The 27,231-nt window shown below is 47.2% G+C and overlaps 1 long non-coding RNA gene across 1 annotated transcript; it reads left to right on the forward strand.

Annotated features, from left to right (window-relative positions):
- The first annotated feature begins 1,338 nt into the window (after positions 1 to 1,338).
- Positions 1,339 to 7,573, forward strand: LOC145516605 (uncharacterized). Its single transcript, XR_014061537.1, has 5 exons — positions 1,339 to 1,631; positions 1,755 to 1,904; positions 4,286 to 4,403; positions 6,267 to 6,353; positions 7,260 to 7,573. It is a non-coding gene; the product is annotated as an uncharacterized LOC145516605 (long non-coding RNA).
- The last annotated feature ends 19,658 nt before the right edge of the window (positions 7,574 to 27,231 follow it).

Consider the following 27,231-nt stretch of genomic DNA (forward strand, 5'->3'; position numbering starts at 1 on the left):
ATGGAATTCTCCAGGCAAGAATGCTGGAGTGCATCGCCATTCCCTTTTCCAGGGACTCTTCCTGACCCAGAGATCGAACCTGAGCCTCCAGTATGGTAGGCAGATTCTTTACCACTGAGCCACCAGGGAAGCCCATCAAGGATACGTGATCAGAACTCAGAGGGTTCTGGCCCCAGATGGGTGTTTTGAACCTGATTCATCTTGCTTAGTTAGGAACGTTGTCAGAGGTCGAGTTAACCTGCACCCGCTGGATAAACACTCACAGCACTCACGCCCTCGTCTCTGGTCCAGGCAGCCCTAGTGAGCCCCGTGGCGCTCTGCCTACCCTCACTCCCCATTAAACCCCACCTCAGGCATCATTCACTGTTCTTTTGTTCAATATTCATTTATTCGTTTGGTTGTACCAGGTCTGGGATCTTTGATCGTCGTTGCTGCATGAGGGAGCTTTAGTTGCAGCAGGTGGGATCTGGTTCTCTGAATAGGGATGGAACCTGGGCCCTCTGCATTGGGAGCACAGCGTCTTAGTCACTGGACCACCAGGGAAGTCCCATCCACTCTTCCTGATTCTGCCAAGCTCCCTGCTCACCCATGGGCATCATTCTCCTCTCTCCTGTGTCCTACTGACCTGCCTACAGATCACGCTGCTACACTCTTCCCAAAAAAATCCAAGTATGTCACATCCATGTCCACATCCTCACACTCCAAGGGGTCACCTACCACACAGCAGGAGCTCACGCATGTGCAGAGAATCTGATTTAGAAGCACATATATGATAGCTTCTATAGAGATTTAAGGAAAGAAACCCAGGTGTGCTACAGATCCAATGTGCAGTGTTAACCAACATGACTGGAGGCTCCTGCCCACCTGGTGTAGGCATCATGGCTCCTGTCATTTCTCTCGCTACCAAGGCCAGTCCAGCCAGCACACTCGAGAGGAGGAAACCAGCCCCCAAAGCTAGCCTTGGCCTGTCACGGGTTGAGTCGTGTACGCATGCTCAGTCACTCAGCCGTGTCCGACTCTTTGAAGCCCCATGGACTGTAGCCCGCCAGACTCCTCTGTCCGTGGGATTCTCCAGGCAAGAATTCTGGAGTGGGTTGCCATTTCCTCCCCCAGGGGATCTTCCCCACCCAGAGTCTGAACCCACATCTCCTGGGTCTCATGCACTGCAGGGGGATTCTTCATCACTGAATCACCAAGGAAGCCCTATGGGTTGAGTCATGTCCCTACAAATTCATGGATGTCATCACACCAGAGTCTCAGAGTGTGACCTCACAGAGAATAGAGTCCTCATAAACATGGTCAGAGTGCGACCTCACAGGAAATAGAGTTCTTGTAGACGGGGTGGATTAAATTTATAACAGGTCGCAGTAGAGTAGGGTAGGGCCCTGAATCCAGTATGACTGATGTCCTTATAAAAAGAGGGATTTGGGACATGGAGACTTTCATTCAGTGAAAACACTGTGTGAACATGAAGGCAGAGAGCAGGATGAGGCTTCTACAAGCCAAGAAACATCAAAGATCGTCAATAAACTCCCAGAATCTCGGGAGAAGCCTGGAGTAGATGCTCTCCAAAGCCTCAGGAGGAACCAGCCCTGCCAACACCTTGGTCGTGCACTTCCAGCCTCCAGACTGTGAGATAATATAGTTGTGTTGTCTAAGCTGCCCTTTCTTGAATGCTTTGACCCAGCAACTCCAGCCCTTCATGAGATTCCTAAGCCCCTAAGCCTGGCTTCTCCTCTCTGTCCTGCATCCAGATGGGCTTCCCCAAGATGGTAGGAAGCAGTCCTTCTGTGAGTCTGCTGAATCAATGGGGCTGACTTGTGACCCTGTCTGGAGGCTGCCCTGCAGGTTTAGCCAGAAAGTGCAGTGAGGGCTCAGAGCAGGAAGACGACGGGAATCCAGGGGTGAGAACTGCCCAACGTGCACCCCACCCCCTCCACAGAGACGGGGGATTGAAACCCAGAACCAGGGGGCAGGCTGGGCCGCATGCTGGTTGGCACAGGCACAGAGCTGCTGGTAGGGTGGGCCCCGGGGTCATGGGCGTCACCTGTACTAAGGCCCACCCTCCCAGTTCAGTCCACTGCGCTGCGCCTGCAACTCCAACGCCCATGAGCACCTGAGATCCCCTTCTGTTAGTGCTCACGCTCAGCTCAGCTCTGCCTAGTGGAGACCTGGCAGCTCCCACCCCTTTGGGCAGTTCAAGTGCCCGGACAGGCAGCAGCTGGGGTCCCAATGCACCTGCCACCCAGCGCCTCCTGAGTGTGAAGTGGGGAATTGCTACTGAAAAGGCCAGAAGTGAGTATGGCCACTTGGGAGCACCATGGAACCCCACAGACACAAGGAGGGCTTGGAGGGTTTGCCATCAAGGAGAGCGTCAGTGACACCTCCCGGCCCAATCCGACCAGCCAGCAGAGCCGCGGCTACATCTAGCCCAGTCTCCCCTTTCTCCATGACGGTCCACCACCCAGCCCCAACGCAGTCTTGTCTTTACTCCAGAACCACCTCACTGGCAACAGGAGACCCTTGGGATCGTGTTCTCTGTAAATCCATGTTGAGAGTCGGATGGAAGCTCCATGAGATGGAGAGTGTGAGGGAGAGGAGGAGCTGACGTCTGCCGTCCCAGCCGGGAGCTGTCCCCTGATGGCCCCATGCAGCCAGCCTCCTGTCGTCCGGCCCATCAGGGCTCAGGGCTACGGGCCAGGAGTGCTTCTGCCTTTGGCCTTCACATTCCTGGCCTGAAATCTCCCTGCTCGGACATCCTCTCGGGAAATCTCTCCACCCAGGAATGTACCAGGGTGGGAACATCCCTGGCCCCACCTCCCACGGCTCTGAGCCAATGAAGGAGCGTTACTTTTGAACACACAGGAAATGGTCAGAGTCCACTTTGGCAGCCTTGGAGTGATCGTGTAGGTATCTACAGGATCTGGGAGGGAGCCCCCGCAGGGCCATGGAGCTGTCATGCCTGAGCTTGGAGAAATGGATGGAGACATCTCAGCCCTTCTCCAGGGCACCGGCGTCAACCCTCCCTGCCATCTGGGCTCAGACAGCCCCGTGATGTCTCCCCACCTTGGCTGGAGGACAGGTGGGCTGCAAAACATGGAAACAAATGAGCTCCCTTCATCCGTCATCAGCGCCAATGTCACCGCGACGCTGCTCTGACGTCCCCACACTGAGTTAACCTTGATAGGGAACGGTCTGCCCATCAGCCACCCTGTCTGCATCCTGGTTCCTTCTGCATCCTGGCAGTCAGTCTGTCTGCAGCAGACTCGCCCGAAGCGAGCACCACTTCCTCCTGGTGTTCACACCATGCATTTCTGACAGCCTAATGACTCTTAAATATGCATGACCATTTCCAAGAAGGCATTCCACACTTTTTAATCACTTGCATAAACCAACTGATTTTGAGAGCTCGCCCCTGGAAAGGGGCACCGATGAGCTGTAAATTTAATTTGCTCTCACGTCTGCTGTCATGACAGCAGGACCCCCTAGGCTCAGCGACTGTCCGGGACTCATATGTCCTGACGCCTCGATTTTGTTGTGATTGTTTTTAATTAAAAGCGCTTCCACCAAAATGAATCACCATTCAGAATTCCAGCCAAGGAAGCCATTTTTTTTCCTACTTAGCTAAAGTGAACCAAAGCACATTTGGGCAAGGAATGAGGAGGCTCAGAACGAATCCATTTTCAGAGCAGTCACTGTCTGATACTGTCAGAGCCTGTGCTTGAATCTCAGAATTTTGTGTGCACCCTGGGTCTCTGACCAGCATTTCCAAAACTGTCACAGAAAAAGGCTCTCAAAGCTCTAGGCGCCAGTCAGTTTCAGGGATCCAAACGCCCCCTAATGTTACACAGAGCCACTGCTTTGCTTGGAGGTCACCTCCTTGATCCAGGATTTTCTCTGTATTATTCTGCAGTTAGTTAATATCAAGAAGTAAGAAGGTGGGACTGTGGATGCAAACTGGGCAGCATGGCTTGTTCCCGAGCCCCTTGTTCCATCCCAGACAGACCACAGGTGGGCTGATGCTACATGGCTAATGTCCATCAGGAGAGAAACAGGGTATGTGGCTCCAGGGACACTAATGCCCAGGCCTCCCAAGGCAGATTGTTGTTCAGTCGCTTGGTCGTGTCTGACTCTTTACAACCCCATAGACTGCAGCACACCAGGCTTCCCTGTCCTTCACCGTCTCCTGGAGTTTGCTCCAATTCATGTCGATTGAGTGGGTGATGCCATGTAACCATCTCATCCTCTGTTGCCCCCTTCTCCCCCTCCCCTCACTCTTTCCCAGCATCAGGGTCTTTTCCAACAAGTCGGTTCCTCGCATCAGGTGGCCAAAGGATGGAGCTTCAGCTTCAGCATCAGTCTTTCCAGTGTTCCCTATGGCAGATACTCCAGGGGAAATCCAGGTGGAGATGACTTTAGAGAAAGGATGAAAATGGGGGTGGGCGAGTGAGGGGTGGACAGAGCAATGAGAAGAATCATGAAATCAAATCGTCCCTGATATTAGAACTTTGCCACAAAAAAGCAGTCCATGCAGCCATTTCATTTACCCAGTGAAAACCGGGCTATTGATGGGCACTGGCAGAATGGGTCTCAGCAGAGACACGAAGGACTTGACACAGCATCCACTTCCACCCAGGTGTCGAGTGTGTATTTCTCTGACCTGGGTAGACTCCGTGAGTTGACTTTTTCTCCTAGAAGCTGATCAAAAGCAAGAATAGCCCTGTGTGTCACATGAGAGTGAACTTGAATCCTCTAACTTGAGAGGCAGGAACCATGAATATTCTCTGGGGTCAGACAAGGAGCCTTGGCTCCTAGAGGGCTTTGTCCCCCAGGGACCTGACCTGCGACCCCTCAGTGACAAACCTTTCTGATGTCTCAGTCCCAGATCTTAAGATTTCTGAGCATCAGTACAGAGTTTGCAAGGCCACCCAATGCCACAGGAGATGTCCTGAGCATCTGAGTTTAGCGGGGCTCTGAGGGTTTCCCAGGAACTTCCCCAGCTCCCAGGGCTACTGGATGCTGGCCATTTGGCACTGGATCCTGACTTCACCTGCCAATGCAAGAGACAGAGGAGATTAGAGTTTAATCCCTGGGTGGAGAAGATCCCCTGGAGGAGGAAATAGCAACCCACTCCAGTATTCTTGCCTGAGAAACACTATGGACAGAGGAGCCTGGCAGACTACAGTCCATGGGGTCACAAAGAGTAGGACATGACTGAGCACTCACGCACCAGCACCTGATTCAGTTCTCTTAACCCCCCACCTTGTCATATAACCGGGAATGCTCTTTTAAATCACAAGACCCAGACAGATATGGCTCAGATGCAGCTCAGCAGTCACAAGATGAACTCAGGACAAGAAAGTAGGTCTCTCACCACCAGCTACAATGCCACCACAGCTCAGGCCTCCTGGGTGTGCCCTGGGCAACGGGAGGACATACCTGCCCTGAGGGATGCTCAGCTGCATCGCTGATGGCTTGAGGCAACTCCAGCCCCTGACTCGGTGTCAGAGAGCCCAGGAGCCGGCACACAGCCCAGCCTGAAGTGGCCCCACTGTTCTGTATGGTGCAAGGGGGTGATATTTTTCTCTCAGAACCCTACTTCAAGGATTAGTAAAGAGAAAGTTGTTGTTTGACTTTTAGAGGAGCACCTGATGCTCCCACAGAGCCAGAATCCTGACAGAAAGCAGCAGCCCATCTCTGTTTACAGTTACAATCCTTCATTCATGCTTGCTGCCCTTCAGGATGCTCAAGGAGAGGTGGTGAGATGGCAGGAGCAGCAGCAGCAGCTCTGGTTGGCAGGAGGGCCAGGAGGCCTCCAGCAGAGTAAAGAGTTGAGATGGGTTTTGGAAGTGTGGAGCATGGCCGTGTGAGTGGAAAGTGAGGCCTCACAGAGGCAGCTCTGGGTAGTAAAGTATGAGAGGATGGAGCAGGCAGGAAGTGACTGAAAACTTAGAACTCTGACCCACGCTGTCATTGACAAATGTGGGGTAGACTGGAAGTGTTAATGCAGGCAGATCCAGAGGGCTCTGGAGACCCCGAGGGTTCTGCACTCTCCGAGGATGTGGAGCAAGGCACAGAGCAATGGGGGTGGTATTTTCTATGTAAGACACCCTTGCCACCACCATCATCTTTAAGGGAATGGCTGGTGAGCAGTAGGGACTGAGGTGCTGAAGTGGGAGAAGCCAAGAAGGAGGGGTGCCGCATATGCAAGGGGCCAGGAGTCCATGGCTTGCCCTTCATGCGTGGTATTTACCTCCTCCTCACAGAAACTCCATAACAGGTGCTTGATTCCCACACAGAGATGAGGATGCAGACACTTATCGAAGTCAAGTCATTTGCCAGAAAATGCACAGGTAACACCCCAGGATTTGTGCTTGGGTCTGACTCCAAAGACCATGTCTGTCTATTACTTCATAGGGAGGTTGTAGAAATTAAAAAAAAAAAAAACAACCACACATAAACACAACTTGGTGTTTGATTAATTGAAAAGGCAAAAAAAAGAAAAGAAAAATGTCTTAAGATGGAATAATCACTTAATGGATAAAGCCCGGGAAGTTCAGGGTGGGCATTTGTTTGGGGGAGAAGGTTGTGACTTGGATAGTAAGCATTCGGGCTTCATGACAGAAGAACAGCATTTATCCGAGATGGACTGATCAGGATGAAGGTAAGGGCGCGTCTCGGCAGCTTAGGAAATAAATCACATCAGGTCAGGGGCTAACACTTTAGAGAGGGAGACACAGAGGTTAAGTTCACAGGTCTGTGCATAACAGGTTTTCCAGGGTCAAGGTCACGGGAGTTTCTGAAAAGAGGAACTGGTGCATTGTATCAAATGTCTCAGAGTTCAGGAAGATTTTAAAAGAATGTCCTTAACTGATGATTTTTCCTCTTTATGAGTAGAAAGAATTCGTGACCACCAGAAGTATTTATTTTAAAATGGATTTGTGGACCACAGAGAAAATCAACAAAGCCAACATGGGTTCCCAAAATTCTACCTGCAAATACTCCTCCTCCAGGAGTGAGTCTCAGCCCTGCCACCCCAAATTGCCTTCCTGAGTGTGGGATGCACCTCCAGAGACAGAGGATGGACAGGGAGAAATCAGGGGAGAAATCAGGTGTGACAGGTCCCCTTTATCTTTGGGGAGGTCTCCATCCCACAGACGAGGCAGCAGTGGCCAGGTTTGGTGGGTGGGCTGAGGCCCCGTGGCTGTTTCGCATGAGACCCCTTTATTACAGTAACTCACTCCTTCCCTCAACCCAAGGTCTCTGGATTACCTCCTTGGGCCAGGTGTGTCCGGGTGTCTGATTGACACGCAGAACAACCCCGGTTTCACTGAGCTATGATCAACCCAACAAGTACCTTCTGATAAGAACACGGATGACCAGAACGCGAGGCTTGGCTGCTGGAGCCTTTCTGACCCCTGAGAGAGTGAAAGCAGGTACGTCTCGGCAGCATCCCCATTGTGCAAAGAAATCCTATCTCCTGATGGACCGGAACTTCATTTCACCCTGCATCCTGCCATGGTCCACTGTGATGATGTTAGAGAAATGACAATAAATGCCCTCCTCACCTCCACTTCCATCCTATCTCCAGCTTTTTAATTTGACTGGTACTAAATTTAACTCTACAAATTCCAGGGACCCTTGAATAAATGGCTGTAAGATGCCTCATCCACAACTGAGCTGAAGCCTTCCATTCTGAGTGCTCCATATCATATAAGCATCCTACATGTGGAGTCACAGTGTTCCCAGCCTGATTTCTCAGACCTCTGTTTCTCTCTGCCTGGAAAAGGGGACTTGTGAGTGGATAGGTTTCCATCGGGTAGAGTGAGTTGGAGAAGGGTCAGCAGGCTTCTCAGGGTGGAGGTCTCAGGTGAGCATGTTTGCCCATGTCTGTGTAGGAAATGGCACCCTGAAGACACCCCTTTCTGATGCCATTTCTTTACCAAAGAAGAGATCAAAAAAAGTGATGTTTTTAGTTCTTTCAGCTTCTCCACTTCTTTGAGGGTGCAGCAGAGTCCACAAGAGGCATGGCTTGAAACCAAATCTTTAGTCCAAGGGGTTCCGGGAAGGAAGGATCTGGAGAAAGATGAGACAGAAGACGATGCTTCACTAGGTTCCATATCCACTGCAGGATTCCTCTGGAAGCAGCAGCTTCTAAGGTTCTAAAACCTTCTAAGGTTCTATTTACACTGTCCATTTAAGGAAACTTTTCCTAGACTGGTCTGATCATGAAAATCTCCTGGGAAAATTTACAAATTCAGAATCCCAGGCTGTCTCATGAAAGATTCTGATTCAGTCTTTAGTCGTCATGTGAAGCCATGTGATCACATGAGACTGGAAATTTAAGTCACGGCCTTCGTGTTTGGAAGGACAGCGCTCAGACTGAAGATTTTGCTTTGGGTTATTTTCCATATTCTGTCTGATATCAATTATATACTGTCAACTTAAAAAATAGTCACAATCTGAAAGTTGAGAGTTATGTTTTATTTGGTGGGAATTTTTAGGACTTCACACCTGGGAGACAGCATCTCTTAAGTGACCCTAGGAGAACTGCTCCAAAGCAGCTGGGGGAGGAATCAGGTTAGAGAGAAGTTTTGCAACAAGGGGCAGGTAGTCTGAACACAAAATGATTACCGTTGATTAAGGAAAACCAGATATCTCAAGTTATGGAATTTAGTGCTTTTCTGGGTATGGGATGATGCAAGAGTCTGGGCTCACTGAAAGCATTCCTTTCGTGTGCATCTCAGCTATCCTCGGCCAGTATCGTGCGTTTTTTTACACGCTGAGCTCCTCGGTGTTCAGTGTAGTGGATGGCTGCAACCTGATGGCTTCGAGGTCACAGGTATCGTTCTCCTTCGTGGTTGCCCTGGTGGGCGGGAATCACTGATGACTGTGACGTCTTTGTTTACTTATATGACAGGAAATACTCCACTGCTCAACACAAAACAATAAAGAAAAAGGCAGAATCACATCCTTTCCTGTCATTCTGTCTGTGTGACCACGCTGCCTGACCATGCACAGTCATCCCAGCAGGCATGGGGGGATGTCCGCTGGGAAAGCAGGGACGCACAAATGGTCAGGGTGGAAAGGAGAGGTGGATGAAAACATAGAAGCATCAGAAAAGGGGCCCATGGCCCCTGAAAGAGCCGTGGGGTCCTCTGCATGCCCACCCACAGCACCACACTGACCCATCACCTGCTGAAATTCTCAGGTCTTCTTTGTGAGGGATGGTCTAAGAGCATCAGTGACTCGGAAGCCTGTTGCCTAACAATGATTACCTAACTAGCTCCATCTCATCATCCTCCTTCATTAAAATATGTCTATCCACTGCTCCTCTGTGCTGAGCCAGAAACGGGGAAAACTGTGAGCAACTTGTCCACTGAGCTTGAGCGCGTGGAGCTTCTATTTCAACAGAGGAGCATTCATTGAGCAAAACTCAGTATCAGTTTGAGCAAACTCCAGGAGATAGTGAAGGACAGGGAAGCGTGACGTGCTGGCAACTGAACAACAACAATATATAACTAAGACCTTAATGAAAGCTGGGAGGGTCAGTGTTCCAGGGGCCCTAACTAAGGAGGCTCCAAAATGCCAGCAAGGGCACTTCACTTGCGGGCCAGTGACTAAGACTCCGAGCTTCCAATGCAGCGGGCCTGGGTATGATCCCCAGTCAGGGAGCTAGATCCCACGTGCTGCAACTGAGAGTTCTCGTGCTGCAACTAAAAAGACTCCACACGCCACACCAAGATCGAAGATCCCGAGTGCCACAACTAAGGCCCGGTGCAGCCAAATAAATTAATAATTTTTTAAAAAAAGAAATGAATTATTAAAATATCCCAGCATGAACCTGAGGGTTGTGGTGGAGCCTTTCAGGCAAGGAAACCCCACTGGAAAGTCTTTACTCTGTAGCCATTATATTTCAAGATTCAGCACTAACTGCTCATGTGCAGGGACTCTCTTGTGTGGTGGGTAGGCTCGGTACAAGCCCTGTTTTACACTTCACTTCCTTGTATCACACCAGCTCTGACGCCCTTTCCCTCACTTAAGATCACCCCAGTGCCCCAGATTTGCAGGGCTGAGGGCTCCCAGCACAACTTGTTGAAGAGACTACTTTTTCCCACATCGAATAGTCTCAGCTGCCTTAGTCACTCAGCCGTGTCCAACTCTGTGAGACCCCATCGACTGTAGCCCTTCAGGCTCCCCTTGTCCATTGAAATTCTCCAGGTAAGAATACTGGAGTGTGTTGCCATGCCCTCCTCCAGGGGATCTTCCCAACCCAGGGATTGAACCCAGGTCTCCCACTTTGCAGGCAGATTCTTTATCATCTGAGCTACAAGGGAAGCCCTGTTGAAATTGGGCTTAATTGTATGCATAAATTGGCCATAAATGTATGCATGTATTTCAAGATTCTCAATTCTATTCCATTGGTCTATATATCCATCTTTATGCCAGCACCATGACATTTTGATTACTGTATCTGCATATGTTGCTTTTTAAACTTTGGTTTTACTTAAGAAACACAATAATTGCTGCGATACTAAATATTTTCTATAACATCATAATGAGTCAACATTGTCGTGTTTACATTGTCTATATTTTCTATAATCACCATAATAATGGTGTTCCTTGGTGGCTCAGTCAGTAAAGAAACTGCCTACAATGCAGGAGACAGGAGTTCAAACCCTGGGTCAGGAAGATTCCCTGGAGAAGGGCATGGCAACCCACTCCAGTATTCTTGCCTGGAGAATCCCATGGACAGAGGAGCCTGGAGGGCTACAGTCCATGGGGTCACAAAAAGTTGAACATGACAGAAGCGACTGAGCATGCATACACACATACCAGTAGCTTAATGAAAGAAGTTGTTGTTGTTTAGTCACTAAATCCTATCCAACTCTTGCAACCTCATGGACTATAGCCACAAGACTCCTCTGTCCATGGGACTTTCCAGGCAAGAATACTGGAGTGGGTTGCCATTCCCTTCTCCAGGGGATCTTCCTGACCCAGGGATTGAACCCATGTCTCCTGCATTAGCAGGTGGATTCTTTACCACTGAGCCATCAGGGAAGCCCAACGAATGAAACAACCTACTATTAAACCTACTAAACCTACTATTAAACCTACTAAAAAACCTGTTATTTCTCAGAATAGCTTGCTAGTAGTGGAATCACTGGGTACAAAGATGTGCAAACTTCCCAAACTTTGAGTAGCGATTACCAAATTCCATTCCAGCTCAGTTTCTGGATTCCACTATCTTTTGGCCCCAAAGAGACCCCAAGGACACGGATCTCATCTTCCACCTCCAACTTTGTTGAATATCAACTCTCCTTCATCTCAGTTTTAAAATTAATTTCCAATTTGAAAGTGTAACACTCCCTTTTTCCTTCTTTGGTCCAGAGATTAAAAAGACGAGCTCCCTTGAAAAAGCCTGAAAATCCCATTCCTTGTGTGATGATCCAGCAAGAAATGACCTGATTGCCTCTTGCCTATCGACTCCACTGAATGATTGCCTCTTGCCTATCGACTCCACTGAATACACTTGAGATGATGGTTGGCATCCTTTGTCTCAACTGAACCATCTCATTGCTCAGTGACAGCCGGAGAAGAGAGCTGATAGATTGGTAATGAAGGGTCAAAACTATTCAGCATAAATACAATGACTCATCTCACCTGAAAGATGCTGGTAAACAAGCCCGTCCAAGCCCACAGGGCAGGAATGGCATGACAGAGAGGAAGAAAGCCTCACTGCGCGCAGGAGCCTGCCATGGCTCTGCACTCCGAGAAAAAGCAGTCCTGGGAATTCCCGCTCTGTGGCTTCACAGCGTCAGCGTCGCATGGGCTGTGAAGTTTTACTGAGATGGAAACAGCTTCCTTTGCCAAAGAACTCGGATCCGTGGTTGCTGACAAGCACGTGGAGAAAAAGAAAAGCAACCGGGACGGCTGCTGGGCAGCCTGTGAAAGGCAGTCAAACGCCGCAGCTTTAAATAGCTCTGATTCTGAGACTCATGCTGCAACTCAGAGGAGGCTAACAACGTTTCCTCACCGAGGTCTTTTCACCGACTAGAAACACTTTGATGTATTCTTTTTAAGCACTAAGGGACAAAAGAATAAACATGCCAGGAAGCTTCTTATGTAATCGAGTCATGAGCAACTCTAAAGAGGAAATTAACCAAGGTTGGCTTGAGTATGGAGACTAAAATCCTAGCGAGCAAGCCACCACTCTCCAGCTCAACACCTGCTCAGACGTCACTGATTAGTAAGCCAGTGCCTTCTGAGTGAGCCAGTGCTTCTTCACAGCATCCAGGAAGCCAGAGCCACCATTCCGAGTGGGCACAGGAGTCCACTTGGCCATGTCTAGGCTAGACACTGCCCTCTCTGGGTCACACAGGATTGAGTCTCTCCTTCTCTTCCTGTCTTTATCTCTCTCTGCTCATATCCGTTCCCTGTTATCTGTTCAGTTGCTAAGTTGTGTCCAACTTTGTGCAACCCCATGGACTGTAGCCCACCAGGCTCCTCTGTCCATGGGATTTCCCAGGCAAGAATACTGGAATGGGTTGCCGTTTCCTTCTCCAGGAGATATTCCTGGACCAGGGATCAAACCCATGTCTTCTGCATTGGCAGGCAGATTCTTTACCACTGAGCCACCAGGGAAGCCTCCATCCCCTACAAAAGGAATACGTGAAAATGAGAGCAAAGATGATTAGGGCAGAGGTGGGCAGCTTAGTATATTTTCTTGGTGTGATCATCCTGCCAGATGTCCAGGTGAGCTGTATCTGAAGGGAAGCTTTCCATCTGAAAGGAAGACCATCCATTTCAGTCACATGGACACTTTTGTGTTCAAGCCATAAGTACCAGGGGCATCAGTCAGTAGCAGGGACATTCCAGGGTGCAGAGTTTCTGGAGTTTGCATTTATTTCCATGCACCTTAAAGAATGTCACACAGAAGAGAAATTGGAAATAAGCAGAAATTTAAAAGACACCAGAAGCAAGAAAGATAATGGAAATAAGCAGAAATTTAAAAGACACCAGAAGCAAGAAAAATAATGGAAAAGTTCTCAGTTCAGTTCAGTTCAGTCACTCAGTCATGTCTGTCTCTTTGCGACCCCATGGACTGAAGCACTCCAGGCCTCCCTGTCCATTGCCAACTACCAGAGTTTACTCAAACTCATGTCCATCGAGTCGGTGATGCCATCCAACCATCTCATCCTCTGTTTCCCCTTCTCCTCCTGCCTTCAGTCTTTCCCAGCATCAGGATCTTTTCAAATGAGTCAGCTCTTCACATCAGGTGGCCACAGTATTGGAATGAGTCAGCTCTTCACATCAGGTGGCCACAGTATTGGTGTTTCAGCTTCAGCATCAGTCCTTCCAATGAATATTCAGGACTGATTTCCTAGACAGAGTAATAGGAGAAGTGGTCTGTGATGAGCTCAGGGAACAAGGTAAGTACATAGAAATATAGATCTACTCTGTTTTGTACTTTCACTTCACAAAACACTTTAATAGTCATCTCACATTCTCCCGTGATGCCTCAGGGGCAGGTAGCATCAGTCCTCCATGTCGGGTGAATCAGTGAGGAGGGACCCACCTGTGGTCTGAGCAAAAGTCACAGAGCTCAGTAGTGGCAGGTCTCTGACTTCCATCAGCTCATCAGCTAAAAAGACAAAAGTACAAGGAAGCACCCAAGTTGGAAGCAGAAGGGAGTAGGTAGAACAGCTTGGAGTAGAGGCAATGTTTAAACGTGGAAGGAAGCAAAGTGGAAAGAATCTCTGGACAGAGGGGGAAAAAGAGAAGGTTGGGAGAGGAGCAGGTCTTCATTCTGTAAGTGATCCCGTGGATGTCAGAAAAATGGCAGCTGGGGGATGGGAAGAGTTTAGAGTGAGCTGGTTTAAGTCAAGAAGCCCAAACTCAGAGGGAACATGACAAACTCAACCGGTGATGAGGAAACTTCCACGGGACGCATGAAAAACCTAGGTTTACAGGGGAGAATCACCCTGACTCACCACGGAAAACGAGGCAGAGGTGACTCACACAGCCAGGACTTTGATGAAGCTTTTTAATATTGTGGGTTAAAAGAGTTTGCTGGTATCCCGTATTTATCCTCCAAAGACATTGTGAGTCAAGGACATGAAAGTTAATCCAAAGTGAAAGGGAAAGTCGCTCAGTCATGTCCAATTCTGAGGACTTCCCTAAAGAACCAACAGATTGGCCACAACCAACTACTTCTAGCATCTGTATTTTAGGGTTTGTATTCACAAAACAAGGCGATTCATTTTCCTTGAAGAAATATCAGAACAGAGTAGCTTTAGTAGCCATTAATCTTTGTGACCTCATTCACTAGTCTCTTCAAAGAGGGCAGAAAACAGAAACAGATTTCAAATGGGAGCTGCTGTAATGAGCAGTGACAGATGGGCGATTTGGGAGCAATGATCCCCGAGTCTGTGATCAGCCGCTCCGTTAAAAAGTGTCCCCTGATAAGACGGTCCTTGGAACCTAAACAAACACACATCTCCCCTGGTTTGGCTTCCTCTCTCCAGATAACATTTCCCCTTTGCCTGTAATTTCCTGGATCCCTCTCTGTCCCTTCCTTCCCTCCAAGGAAAAGACCTGGAGGTCTTGGGAATAATGAGTCTGTTTATTTTTTCTGACCCAGTGGTTCTCAAGCAGAGTGATCCTGCCTCCCCAGGAACATTTAACAATGTCTGGAAACGCTTCCGATGATCACGATGGCAGAGGCAGCGCATTGCTATGTGCATCTAATGGGCAGAGGCTGGGACGCAGATGATCATTTTACAGTGCACGGTCCCTCAGACAACAATCTGGGCCACAAAGCTGACAGAGCAGAGGCTGAGAAGCCATGATGACTGAAAGATATGAAAAAAATCAGAGCTGTCCTCTGCCACCTCTGAGACAGGAGCTGGTTCACAGTCAAATCCTGCAGTCTGCCTTCTTTCTTGCAAATATTCAAGTGTGCAAACAGGGGTGTGTGTAGATGATGCCCTGTTGCTGTCCTCATCTACTGATGAGGCACTGTCTTCATGTTCAAGGCTGTAATTACACAGGGATGTGAAGCAGGGCAGGCTCCACAATGTGTGAACAGTAGAGGGTGGGAGGTGGGGATGCACTGCGGAGAGGCAACTGCAGCAGAGTCGCCAGTGTCCATCTTTCAGCGGGAATTCCAAAGGTTGGCATTCTTACCTACATCCTATGTTCCAGAGGCCTAAAGTCTTGTAGGACATCACAGCAGCCTGTGACCTTCTGGAAGTCTTATCTAGTCCTGACTGTCGAAAAGGAAAATGAAGGCCACTCTTTAACTGCAGGCACGAAGCTATAGAGCAAGTGGAGTCCAGTATGAACCTAGAATAAGAATGAGTGATGTATTTTTAAAAATCTGTGGCAAAAACAACAAAGAAAAAGGCCTTTAAATAAAAAACTTTCTTTTGCTTCCCACATAGCCAAAAAGTGGAAACAACTCAAAAATTCATCAACTAACTGATGGATGGGTAAACAAACTCAGTAAACCCATATAATTTGGCCACAAAAAGGAATGAAGTACTAACATATGCTCCAACGTGGAAGAGTTTTGAAAATATTATGCTAAATGAAGGAAACCAGACACAAAAGGGCACATGTTATATATAATTTTACTTATGTGAGACGTCTAGAATAAGCAAACAAATTGAGGTGGAAATATCTTAGTGATTGCCGTTTGAGGGGATGAAAATGTGGAACTAGGTAGGGGTGATGACTGCGCAACACTTTGAATGTACTATAATGTTTACCTTCAAGTTGTTTAAATGGTGAATTTCATATTATATGAATTTTATCACAATTTAAAAAAATATTGTGAAGGAATTTCACTTGGGAAATCTGATGAAATGTATTCTTTTGAATGGAAAGGAAGTTAAGTACGAAAAAACATTCAAAATCTATTGACTTACAAAAAATAAAGCCAAGCAAACAGCAAAAATTATCAACGGGCCAAGTGTCTGTGGATGGTAAATTAAATAGTGCGTTCCCACGGGTGCTGGGCTGCACGACTCTGGGGCAGGATAAATGAATACACGACACGGAACGTAAGTCACTCCCTGCTCGTTAGCCAGGTGCATTGTTCAGCCATCCCCATATTTAATTGTTCTATGAAGTTTCATTTCTCTGCAACTAGAGAAAGCTGAATGCAATTACGGTCAACACCAGCCCTTGGCACAAGCTTCCTGTCCGTCAGGGCTCTGAGATCTTCTGCCCAAAGCAGAGCTCCCCCACTGGCATCTATGCGTCCCCAACTCTGGAGTCAAACCTTGTCTCTGGATGGTCCTGGGGAGAAGACAGAGGGTCACAAGATGTCACCTGTTAAGTCTGCACAACACTTAGCAAAGAGAACAAGATCTGGGATGGGAGACCAGCTGCCGAGTTACCTAAACTGCAGTGTGCCTCCTCCACAGGCTAAAATCACGCTGGGGAACCCTGAGGGCGTGCACAGACTGAGGACAAGGAGAAAGGCATAACCATTCTAAAAGGAGGAGACTCTCAACAAAGGAAGGTTGATGTGGGCTGGGAGGAATTTCCCATGAGGGGTGGTGCAGCTCTGACTATTGCTTCATTCATTTGACATGCGCTTAACTCCCATCCTCCTGTGACTGATCCTAACGTTCACCCACACACTCCAGAATCTCTTTTCTTTTCTGATGTCACCGAGAAGGGCTGACTTCAGCCTTCCAGAATGTTCTAGCTACTTGGCAATCCCATAATCAAATTCATAGGGTCAGAGACACTGCAGGGCTGGAAGGGTCCAGCCCAAGGTGCTCTTTGCAAAGGAGGACGGGTGCGTCCAGACAGTCAGGCTTTGGACAATGTTGCTTCTGCTCATTTCTGTCCCTTATATTGCATGTGGACATGCTCTTGGCATTTGGCAGTGTTAAAAGATGAGCTGAAGCATCTTAAAATTTTTGAGAGTTTGAGCAAAAATTGATTTGAATCAGGCAGCCTCCAATCGAGCAGAAAGGCAGGAGCTCTGAGGAGCTATACAGAATGAAGCACTTTCATAGGTGGAAGGAATGGAAACAAAGATGTTATTTTGCAGAAAAAAGAAAGAGAAAGCAGGTGGGTTGTTGTCAGGTTACTTTCCTTGAGGGGATGTCAGGGTCCACCCGGCAGATTCCCTAACCAGCGCTGATCAGGAGACTCCTGGTTTAAGCTTCCATTTCTGGGAGAGACAAAACTGTAATTAAATCGTCTCTCTTTGGGGCTTAGCTTAAGCAACTCCCTTTGGGGCCTGTTGTCTTGTTTTTAACAGCAGATTTGGGTGTTTTCTTCCTTGATTTGTATCAGGGTTTAAAAACCACCATAGCCAACTTGAAGCTTTCCAACCATGAAGAAAAAAACAATTTCCATTTTAGGATTGTTTTAGGTGCTGAAATGGGTTTTGTTTTCAGTGTTCAAACAACAGCATAAGGCTTTAATAAAATTGAAAATAAAAATAGAACTGACTGATTTATAAAGTTCTGAAAACTATGAATTGCTTTCTAGGCTCCCGAGGTGTGGACCCCATACTTGTCTGGAGACCCATGGCGGGGATACAGAGGGCCACCTATCCCTCTGGGCTGTTCGGTGGTCACACGGTCACATAAGCAAAGCTGTGGGCCTTCAGTTTATGAAATGCCTGGGTCTCTGTGCTTGAGAGCGAGCACTCGTCCTACACACACCCTCCACTGTCTGTGCACACCCACATGTCCACAGGAAACTTCTCCCCGAGTCTTGTTACTTCCTCCTTAGAAACCTCATCTGTTTGGTTTTCTACATTTAATTGTTACTTTATATTGGGGTATAGTTGTTTTACAATGTCATGTTCCAGGTGGCACTAGTGGTAAAGAACCTGCCTTCTAATGCAGGAGACAGAGGAGACACAGGTTCGATCCCTGGGCTGGGAAGATGCCCTGGAGGAGGGCATGGAAACCCATGCCCTCAGTATTCTTGCCTGGAGAATCCCATGCACAGAGGAGCCTGGAGGGCTACAGTCCATGGAGTCACAAGAGAGTCGGACACGACTGTAGTGACTCAGAACACACAGTTGTTTTACTATGTTGTGTTAGTTTCAGGTGTACAATGACATGGTTCATACGTATATATTTTCAGATTTTTTTCCCATATAGGTTATTGTAGAGTATTGAGTAGGGTCTCCTATGCTATACAGTATGTGCTTCTTGGCTACCTATTTTATATATAATAGTGTGTGTATCTTAGTCTCAAACTCCTAATTTGTCCCTCTCCCTATTCCCCTTGGCTAACCATAAGTTTGTATCTATGTCTGTGGGTCTATTTCTGTTTTGTACATGCCTTCATTTGTGTCATTCTTCTAGGTTCCACGTATAATTGACATCATATAATATTGGCCTTTCTGCATTTGACTTACTTCACTCAGTGTGATAATATCTAGGTCCGTTCATGCTGCTGCAAATGGCATTATTTCATTCTTTTTATGGCTGAATAACATTCCCTTGTGTATATGTACCACAGTTTCTTTATTCATTCATCTGTTGATGGACAGCGAGGTTGTATGTCCTGGCTATCGTGAACATCCAGCCCTCTCCTGGCAGAGTTGGAGTCAGAGGATTTCCTCCAGGGAGAGGATAGGACCACAGCAGTGCCCTCAAGGAGGCCCTTGCTGGGGGCACGGTCACCCCACCAGGTCTCTCATTACACTCGAGTCTGTTGGGAGGGTGCATGCAAGGCAGACACAGGAAGAGGGTAAGGTTTGTGCAAAGGCTGGGGCTGCCTAGGAATCCAAGGTTGCTGCTCTGCCCTGGGGAGGGAGAGCAGGAGAACCACCAGGACTTGGAGTGTGGGGGGGACACTGTGGGACCTTTCTATGTTGGAAGACTCCCTCAACATATCTGCATGTGTGTGTGGCTCTCATGCATGACATAGTTATATATGTATAAACATGTACATATATAAACTAAAAGACACGTGCTCCTGGGAAGAAAAGCTATGACAAACCTAGACAACATAATAAAAAGCAGAAACATCACTTTGCTGACAAAGGTTCTTATGGTCAAAGCTATGGTTTTTCCAGTAATCATGTATGGGTGTGAGAGCTGGTCCATAAAGGCTGAGCACCGAAGAATTGATGCTTTTGAACTGTGGTGTTGGAGAAGACTCTTGAGAGACCCTTAGACGGCAAGGAAATCAAACCAGTCAATCCTAAAGGAAATCAGTCCTGAATATTCATTCAAAGGACTGATGCTGAAGCTCCAATACTTTGACCCCCTGAGGCAAAAAGCCAACTCATTGGAAAAGACCTTGATGATGGGAAGGAATGAAGGCAGGATGAGAAGGGGACGACAGAGGATGAGATGGTTGGATGGCATCACTGACTCAGTGGACATGAGTTTGAGCAAACTCTGGGAGATGGTGAAGGACAGGGAAGCCTGGTGTGCTGCAGTCCATGGGGTCACAAAGAGTCAGACATGACTTAGCTACTGAACAACAGCAAACACATCCAAAGATGGATGTATATATAAAGTGCATAGTGTGCCTGCACTAGTCAGCTAGGACTGTCCTACAGAGAACCACAGGCTGGGCAGTGCAAACAACAGAAGTATATTCTCTCACAGCCTGGAGGCTGAAAGTCCATGATCAAGGTGTCAGGGGTGCTGGTTCCTGTCTTCTGAGGTTGTGCAGGAGGATCTGCTCCAGGCCTCTCCTCTGGCTTCTGGGGTTTGCTGGACAACTTTGTTGTTTCCTGGCTTCTAGAGGCATCTTTCTGACTTCTGCTTTCATCTTCACACGACCTTCTCCCTGGGTGCCTACCTGTGTTGAAACAAGGACAGCAGTCAGATTGGATTCGGGGCCCACCCACTCCAGTGGGACCTTGAGTATGTGCATTAGTTGCTCAATCATGTGCAACTCTTTGCAACCCCATGGATTGTAGCCTGTGTAAGCTCCTCTGTCCATAGGATTCTCCAGGCAAGAATACTGGAGTGGGTAGCCATGCCCTTCTCCAGGAGATCTTCCTGACCACTGCAGGAAGATTCTTTACCATCTCAGCCACCAGAGAACCCCCAGGGGGACTTTATCTTCACTAAATACATCTGCAAGGATGGTATTTCCAAACAGGGGCACATTCTGAACTCTGTAGGTTAGGACAGAAGCTTATGAATTTGGAAGGGACGTAATTCAACCCCCGACTATAAACACACATGTGAGTGCAATACACACTTAGACATATTCAGCCCACATCCTGCCCACTTTGTTTTGAAAAAGCACACACTAATTCCCACTGTGGGCACATTTCTCTTCTGGGCCCTGTGGGGTCTCTGTGCCACGTGGCTACAGATACAGATGTCACAGCAATGGCAAACCTGCGCAAATCCAGAACACACAGCTCACTCCTTGCTTTCTTCTTCACTGTCACACGTCTGTGAGTAAAACTGCCTCCCTGTCTCAACCACCAATCCTGGGGTTTCAGCAACCCCAACAATTCTTTCATTCCATGGTGATGGGGGGCTAAGAGAGGCAACTTCCAGCATTGGAGGGCCCCAGACACACACTCTAACTCTATCATCAATTAATGTAAAGAGTCACATTCCAACATTGTGCCTTGATTTTTTCATCTATTTATGCATTGAGTGGAATTCATTCATTCTGTTACACGCACAAAAAGCTCTGATGCACTCACTACATGCCAGGTACTGGGCAAAACCCTGGACGACAGAGAGAAAGGGGAGGCATCCTGGGGGCATCAACTCTCCATCTTCCGGGTCCAGTAATTTTGAGCTGGCGAAGCGGGAGCAACGGGTTTCAAACAGTTCCATCATTTTGTGGACATGGCCACAGGCATCCTGCAAGCTCTGCTGCTTTAAAGGCTGCAGATATTTCTTTCAGTGCCGGAACTGAGCTACAGCTCACGCCCTCCCACGGACCTGGCAGAGAGACCGGGTTCGTGGGTTGCCAAGAGGAAAAGCAGAAGGACACGTGTCCCAAGCCTCTGGCCAGCTGGAGTCTAACGGCCACGCCTGCGCTGGTCTCCCCTTGCTCCTCCATCGCCAGACCCCGTGGGCTGCTTCGATGGGGCTCGCAGGTGGCCTGGCTTCCCCTCTGGGTGCAGCCAATGTGTGGCACCAGCCACGGGCTGGCGGGGGCAGAGGGAGAGGGCAAGCTGACTCTTCTCTGCTCTGTTCTCAGCCACGTGTTCCGGCAGGGACTGCAGTCCTTCCTTCACGGCTCCTGCTCAGATCGGATAAAACCCCTTCTTCCCTTTTGTTAAGGAAATATTTATTCAGGACACTGTTAGGCAGACTTTGCTCAGAGGGACTGTGGCAGCAGCCGTAGAAACTAGGCAGTGGGATTTTGCATTAACCGGGGGAGAGGTCAGGCTCAACTCTGAATATGATGGAAAAAAGTTGGAATTTATAGCGAAGGAGTTGTTGTTGTTGCTTGTTATTGAGTCGTGTCTGACTCTTCTGACTCTGCCAGGCTCCTCTGTCTGTGGGATTTTCCAGGCAAAAATACTGAAATAGCTTGCCATTTCCTTCTCCAGGAGATCTTCCCAACCCAGGGATCAAACCCACGTCTCCTGCCTTAGCAGGCCGATTCTTTAACACTGAGCCACTGGGGAAATCCCATAGCTATGGAGAGGTTCTGGCTAAACTGAGCTCATAGGATTCCTGTTGAAGGCAGGCCAGGGGCTCACTCATCACTTTGGAGTGAGTGAGGAGCCTGATCAGACAGACACCATGATCAGACAGTGGGGCGAGCCATTCCGGATAAACCAACCTAGCAGAATTGCTACTAAGCTTGGGCGATGTGCAGGTGGACACGAAGGTCCAAAGGTCAGGGTTCAGTTGGGAAAAGGGCTCTGAGAACTTTAACCAGAGTTTCATGAAAGAGAAACATTCTACCACACTGGCCCTCTGGGTCTGGGAGAGAAACAGTAATCTTCTTTTCCTGTTTCCTTCCTACAAGCCCACACTTCTGAGACCAGACCTTTCCTTAAGGTCTCTTGAACCATCCGAGTCTGATTTTTTTTTTTTTTTAGGTTGAAGTTGTTTGTTTTTTTTTTTTTAATTTATTTATTTATTTTAGTTGGGGGCTAATTACTTTACAATATTGTAGTAGTTTGATTTTTATCTTCTGTTAAGACCCCGGCAGACACAAGCCTCGAGTCTCGTCCCAGGCTGTGTGCATCATCAAAATTCTTGCATCTCCCAACACGAGTTAAACTGTTTTGTTTCTGAGGTCATCCTTCGACAGAGATCTCTCCAAGATCTCCTAACAAGACACAGATCCCACCTTCAAACTGGGGCATGTGAAAGACACAAGATACCCCTGCTCTGCAAGGCGCTTGCAAAGCCTCTCAGATGAGCGGCGTGTCAGTCGGAAGGCTGTGTCACTGCCAGTCCTGCCATGGAAACAAGCCTGCGCCTCGCCTCAGAGGACCCCAGAGAACAAAGGCAGATGAAATCGGATAGTGAAGACAGCTGGAAAGGTGGCTCCCAGCCGGAGTGAGAGCTGCGTGCGTTCTTCCTCTGATGAATGCTGATTGCTCTCAGAGATGGCCTCTCTGTTCTACACAGCGGTGCCCACACTCCCATCCCGAGCCTCTTTGTGTCGCTGAGAACAATGCAGCATGAGCTCACTGCCAGCAGTGACCCACCTTTTCTTGCTGAAAGGGCCCACCAGGAGACGCGGGTTAGGTAAATCTGAATTGGGAAAATGTGAAGTTAGATGCTTGCTGGTTTTCTCACACCCAGAAAGTAAAATAACATCTTTCTTCTATTAATCTCTTTCTTCACTGACTCCAACAGCTGAACCAGGTTAAATACTTTTCATTATGTTTGTTCAAAAGCCACCAAATGTGCCTGAAAATTTCATTATATTTGTTCAAAAGCCACCTAATGTGCTGCCTGTATTTCACAGCCTGATGTGAACCCTGAAGTTTACTTTTTTTAAGAGGAGCCGACAAAGATCCAGTGTTTTTTGTCTGTCTGGTCCTTCCAACGCTCCTTCTGCCCCTGTCACTCATGTCCCCTGGGTGGTCTGTCTCATTTTGCTTCACTTTCTGTAACTCAGAGTCAGGTGTATCCTTCTCGTGATGGCAGCTGCCGTGGTTGCCAGACGAGAAGGCACTTAAACCCCACCCTCCCCCTATGTTGAGTGAGAATTTGTGCTGAGCATCTCAAAGACCAATCACCTTGAAAATAAGGACACTTGGAACCCTACTGAAGTCATTTCATGTTCTAGAAGTCAAAAGCAAGGCTGAACAAGGCCTCTAGTAAAGGAAAAACATGTTTGTTCCAAGGAGGATTTAAGTGAATAAGGCTGACTCTCTCAAGCCTACACACGGTGTTGGCTGGATATTAAATATCTATCTGTGTTCTGGAGTTTACCCTCTGTGTATATAATGTGTATTCCTACAGTCAGGAGATGAAAGTATGCCAGCTCATGTCGACCATCCTCAAGAATGAGGTGCTAGATCAGGGATCAGCTAATTATAGCCCCTGAACTAGATCCATCCCACCCACCCGCCATTTTTGCAAATAAAGTTTTATTGGAACACAGCCACTCCCCTGGGTCTATGTATTGTCTGTGGCCGCTTTCCCACTCCAGCAGTGGTGATGAATGGTTGTAACAGTTGTATCTGAGCTTCAAGGGAGAAAGGGGGACGTGGTGGGGATGTGGGAGGGGCGGCCGGGGGCCCACGGTGCATTTACGGAGTGACCATCTCCATGCCGACTTCACAGACCATTAACACAAGACACAGCTAAGGTGGCGGGACATCCAAATGCCCTGAACAGTTCAGGGCAAAGGGGCTGCAGTGATGAGAAAGAGCAGTCTTTTTTTTTTTTTTTTTTAACATAATCACAGCAGTGGAGAAGAGGTTGGTGAGAAAGGATATTAGCTTGGTGGGTAGATTTAATTACTTTCTCACACATTACGTTCAAAATTCCTGTGAAACAGATCTCTCTAATGTATGGTGAGAATACTGCTCTATAGGCAAGTTCCAGCTCCACCGGAACCAGACTAACCCTTCCCAGTGAAATCCCCCGGAAGATCTGAGAAAATATTGTTGAGATGTAGTTAAAGATGTCAGGAAATTAATACAGCAATAAAAAAAAATTACAGAACCGAGGTTTTTTGAAAAAAATCAAAAAGTGAGTCTGGCATTTGCGGCCATTTTACCCTCGAGGCGCTTCTTCAGCTGAAAGGAACTGTGGAGCAGGTAGCAGCGGGCAGAACCTTTGCCAGCTACCCAGGGTGGAGAGAGAAGCCAGAACTCAGGGCGGCCCAGTAGGGAGGTGGTTCTGCTAAACTGAGTCCGAACGTCAGAGGGTAAACCTAGGAATAAGGAGGAACCAGAAGTAGGTAGACCCTCGGAGACAAACTGCAGTCAAGATCTGGGTCATGCTCATCCCTCAGAGAGACAAGGTAATCCAAGCTTTCTAACTCCCCTGGTCTAGTCAACTTTTAGAAGTAGACAAACAGCCTGTGTAGGAGGCGAGGTCATCCAGAGCGTCAAATTATCTCTGAAAGTGAAAGCGTTAGTCGCTCAGTCATGTCAAACTCTGTGCAGCCCCATGAACTGTAGCCCCCCAGGCTCCTCTGTCCATGGAACTCTCCAGGCAAGAATACCGGAGTGGGTTGCCATTCCCTTCTCCAGGGGATCTTCCCAACCCAGGGATCGAACCCATGTCTCCTGCATTGCTGGCAGATTCTTTACCCCTGAGGCACCAGGAATGTCCTATGACTTTTCAAATACAACACATGCACCCAGAGAAAAATGACCGTTCATGGGAGTGAAGAAAGCATCACTGAAACCAAAGAGGGACAGTGGACTTAGAAGGGACTCAGACACAGGCTTTAAAATAACAAGGCTTAAGACGTTTAAGGAAAAAGAAAGGCTAGACAGAGTTTCTGTGAAGAACGGGGAAGGATTTTGGTCCAGAATCTTGTAAAGAACTAGAAATTATTTTTAAAAGCCCAGCTGGGCATTCTACAACTGGAAAACCAAAATGATGCCATGGTAATGGATTTGACACAAAGTCATAAAAAGTTGAAGATGAAATTAGTAGACTGAAAGATAGGCCAGAAAGAATTATCCAGACAATGTAATGAAAATAGTAGAAAGAACATAAGAGATACAGGGGTGTGGGAATATAGTCTAAATTACCTACAATTGAAAATCCAGAAACACAAGAAAACAGTAAGGAGGCAGAAGACATAATGGCAATTTTTCAAAACTAATGAAATACCTAAAGCCACATATTCTATAAGCTTTACAAACTTCACACAGGATAAATACAAAAATACCACACCTAGGCACAAAACAGAAAAATACTAAAAACAAAAAAGAAACCAGACATAGAAAAGACAAATTACCTTTGAAGTGACATCATAAGAGTTAAAAGACCCTTGCTCCTTGGAAGAAGAACAAGGGGCAAACCTAGACAACATATTAAAAAGCAGAGATATCACTTTGCCAACAAAGGTCTGTATAGTCAAAGCTATGAGTTTTCCAGTAGTCATGTATGGATGTGAGAGTTGGACCATAAAGAAGGCTGAGCACTGAAGAATTGATGTTTTCAAACTGTGGTGCTGGAGAAGACTCTTGAGAGTCTCTTGGACAGCAAGGAGATCAAATCAGTCAATTCTAAATTAAATAAACCCTGAATATTCACTGGAAGAACTGATGCTGAAGTTCCAATCCTTTGGCCACCTGATGTGAAGAGTTGACTCATTGGAAAAGATGCTGATGCTGGGAAAGATTGAAGGCAGGAGGAGAAGGGGACGACAGAGGATGAGATGGTTGGATGGCATCACCAATTCAATGGACATGAGTTTGAGTAAACTCTGGGAGATGGTGAAGGACAGGGAAGCCTGGTGTGCTGCAGTCCATGGGGTCCCAAAGAGTCAGACACTACATAATGACTGAACAACAACAAGAATTAAAGCTGACTGTTAGCTGGAAGTTATGAAATCCAGGAGGAAATAAAATTACATCTTCAAATAACAAGAACAAATACAAGAATTTAAGTTTCTGTTAATTCTAGAAAAGTTTATCTCAAAAATGAAAGAGAAGTGGAAACATCTTAGATCAAAATGAAGAGAATATTCGACATGAGAACCACAATAGGAGAGGCTAAGGGCAGTTTTTCAACTGGAAAAGGACTCCAGATGAAAACTGAAGGAAGGGAGAGTGAAAGCTTAAACACGTGAATAAATCTAAGCAGCAGAATCCATAGAAAATAACAATAATGTAGACTGCAAACCAACGATGACGACAGCTCATATGGTTTATTGTTGTTTAGTCACTCAGTCGTGTCCACATCTTTGTGACCCCATGGACTGAATCCCACCAGGCTCCTCTCTCCATGGGAGTTCCCAGGCAAGAATACTAGACTGGGTTGCCATTCCCTTCTCCAGGGGGTTTTCCCAACCCAGGGATCAAACCCGCGTCTCCTGCATTGGCAGGAGGATTCTTAACTGCTGAGCCACCAGGGAAGTCCAAACTCGCACGGTAAGAGGAGACTACACAGAGTGAAGGCATTCTAAATTTCCTGCTTTGGGTAGGAATAAGTAAAAGGGCTGATTTCTATTAGACTTTGTAAATCAAGACTGCCTGCTGCATTCCCTAGGGTAATCACAGGCTTAAAAAGATTACACACCTATGAAGCTAATATGGGCAGGGAATAGAATGATTTATAAATATTTAACCAGTCCAATAAAAAAGACACTCTTAAGAAGAAAAACAAGGAAGGAAACCTACTCCTCCAGACATCAAGATTTACTGTAAAGTGATCATGATTAAGACACATGGGTACTGACAGAAGGATACACAAATTTTTAAAAAATGGAATAATTATCTTTGGAAAATTATTTCACATTGGCAGCTATGTAGGTTCATTGGCTGGATAACAGAATGGTACTAAGAGTAGGCGTGGGGGGAATAATGGTCTTTTCTATAGATGAGTGCATTGGATGGACACACGTGAAAAACAGTGAATTTTAACCCCTACCTGACAAAGTACAGTAAAATCAGTTCCAGGTGATTACAGTCATACCTGTGAAATACAAAATAATAAAGGTTTTGGAAAATAACATAGAAGAAAGTAGGAAAAGATAAGAATAAAAACAGAAATAAAAAGAGGTGTTAACTTGAGAAAGTGTTTTCATCAAAAAAGATACAACTAAGGGAGTAATAATAAAACAGGAGGGAAGGGATCAGGGCATAACCTTTAAAAG

This window comes from Giraffa tippelskirchi, chromosome 8 (assembly GCF_054371585.1).
Source record: "Giraffa tippelskirchi isolate mGirTip1 chromosome 8, T2T-mGirTip1v1.2.pri, whole genome shotgun sequence".
NCBI lineage: Eukaryota > Metazoa > Chordata > Mammalia > Artiodactyla > Giraffidae > Giraffa > Giraffa tippelskirchi.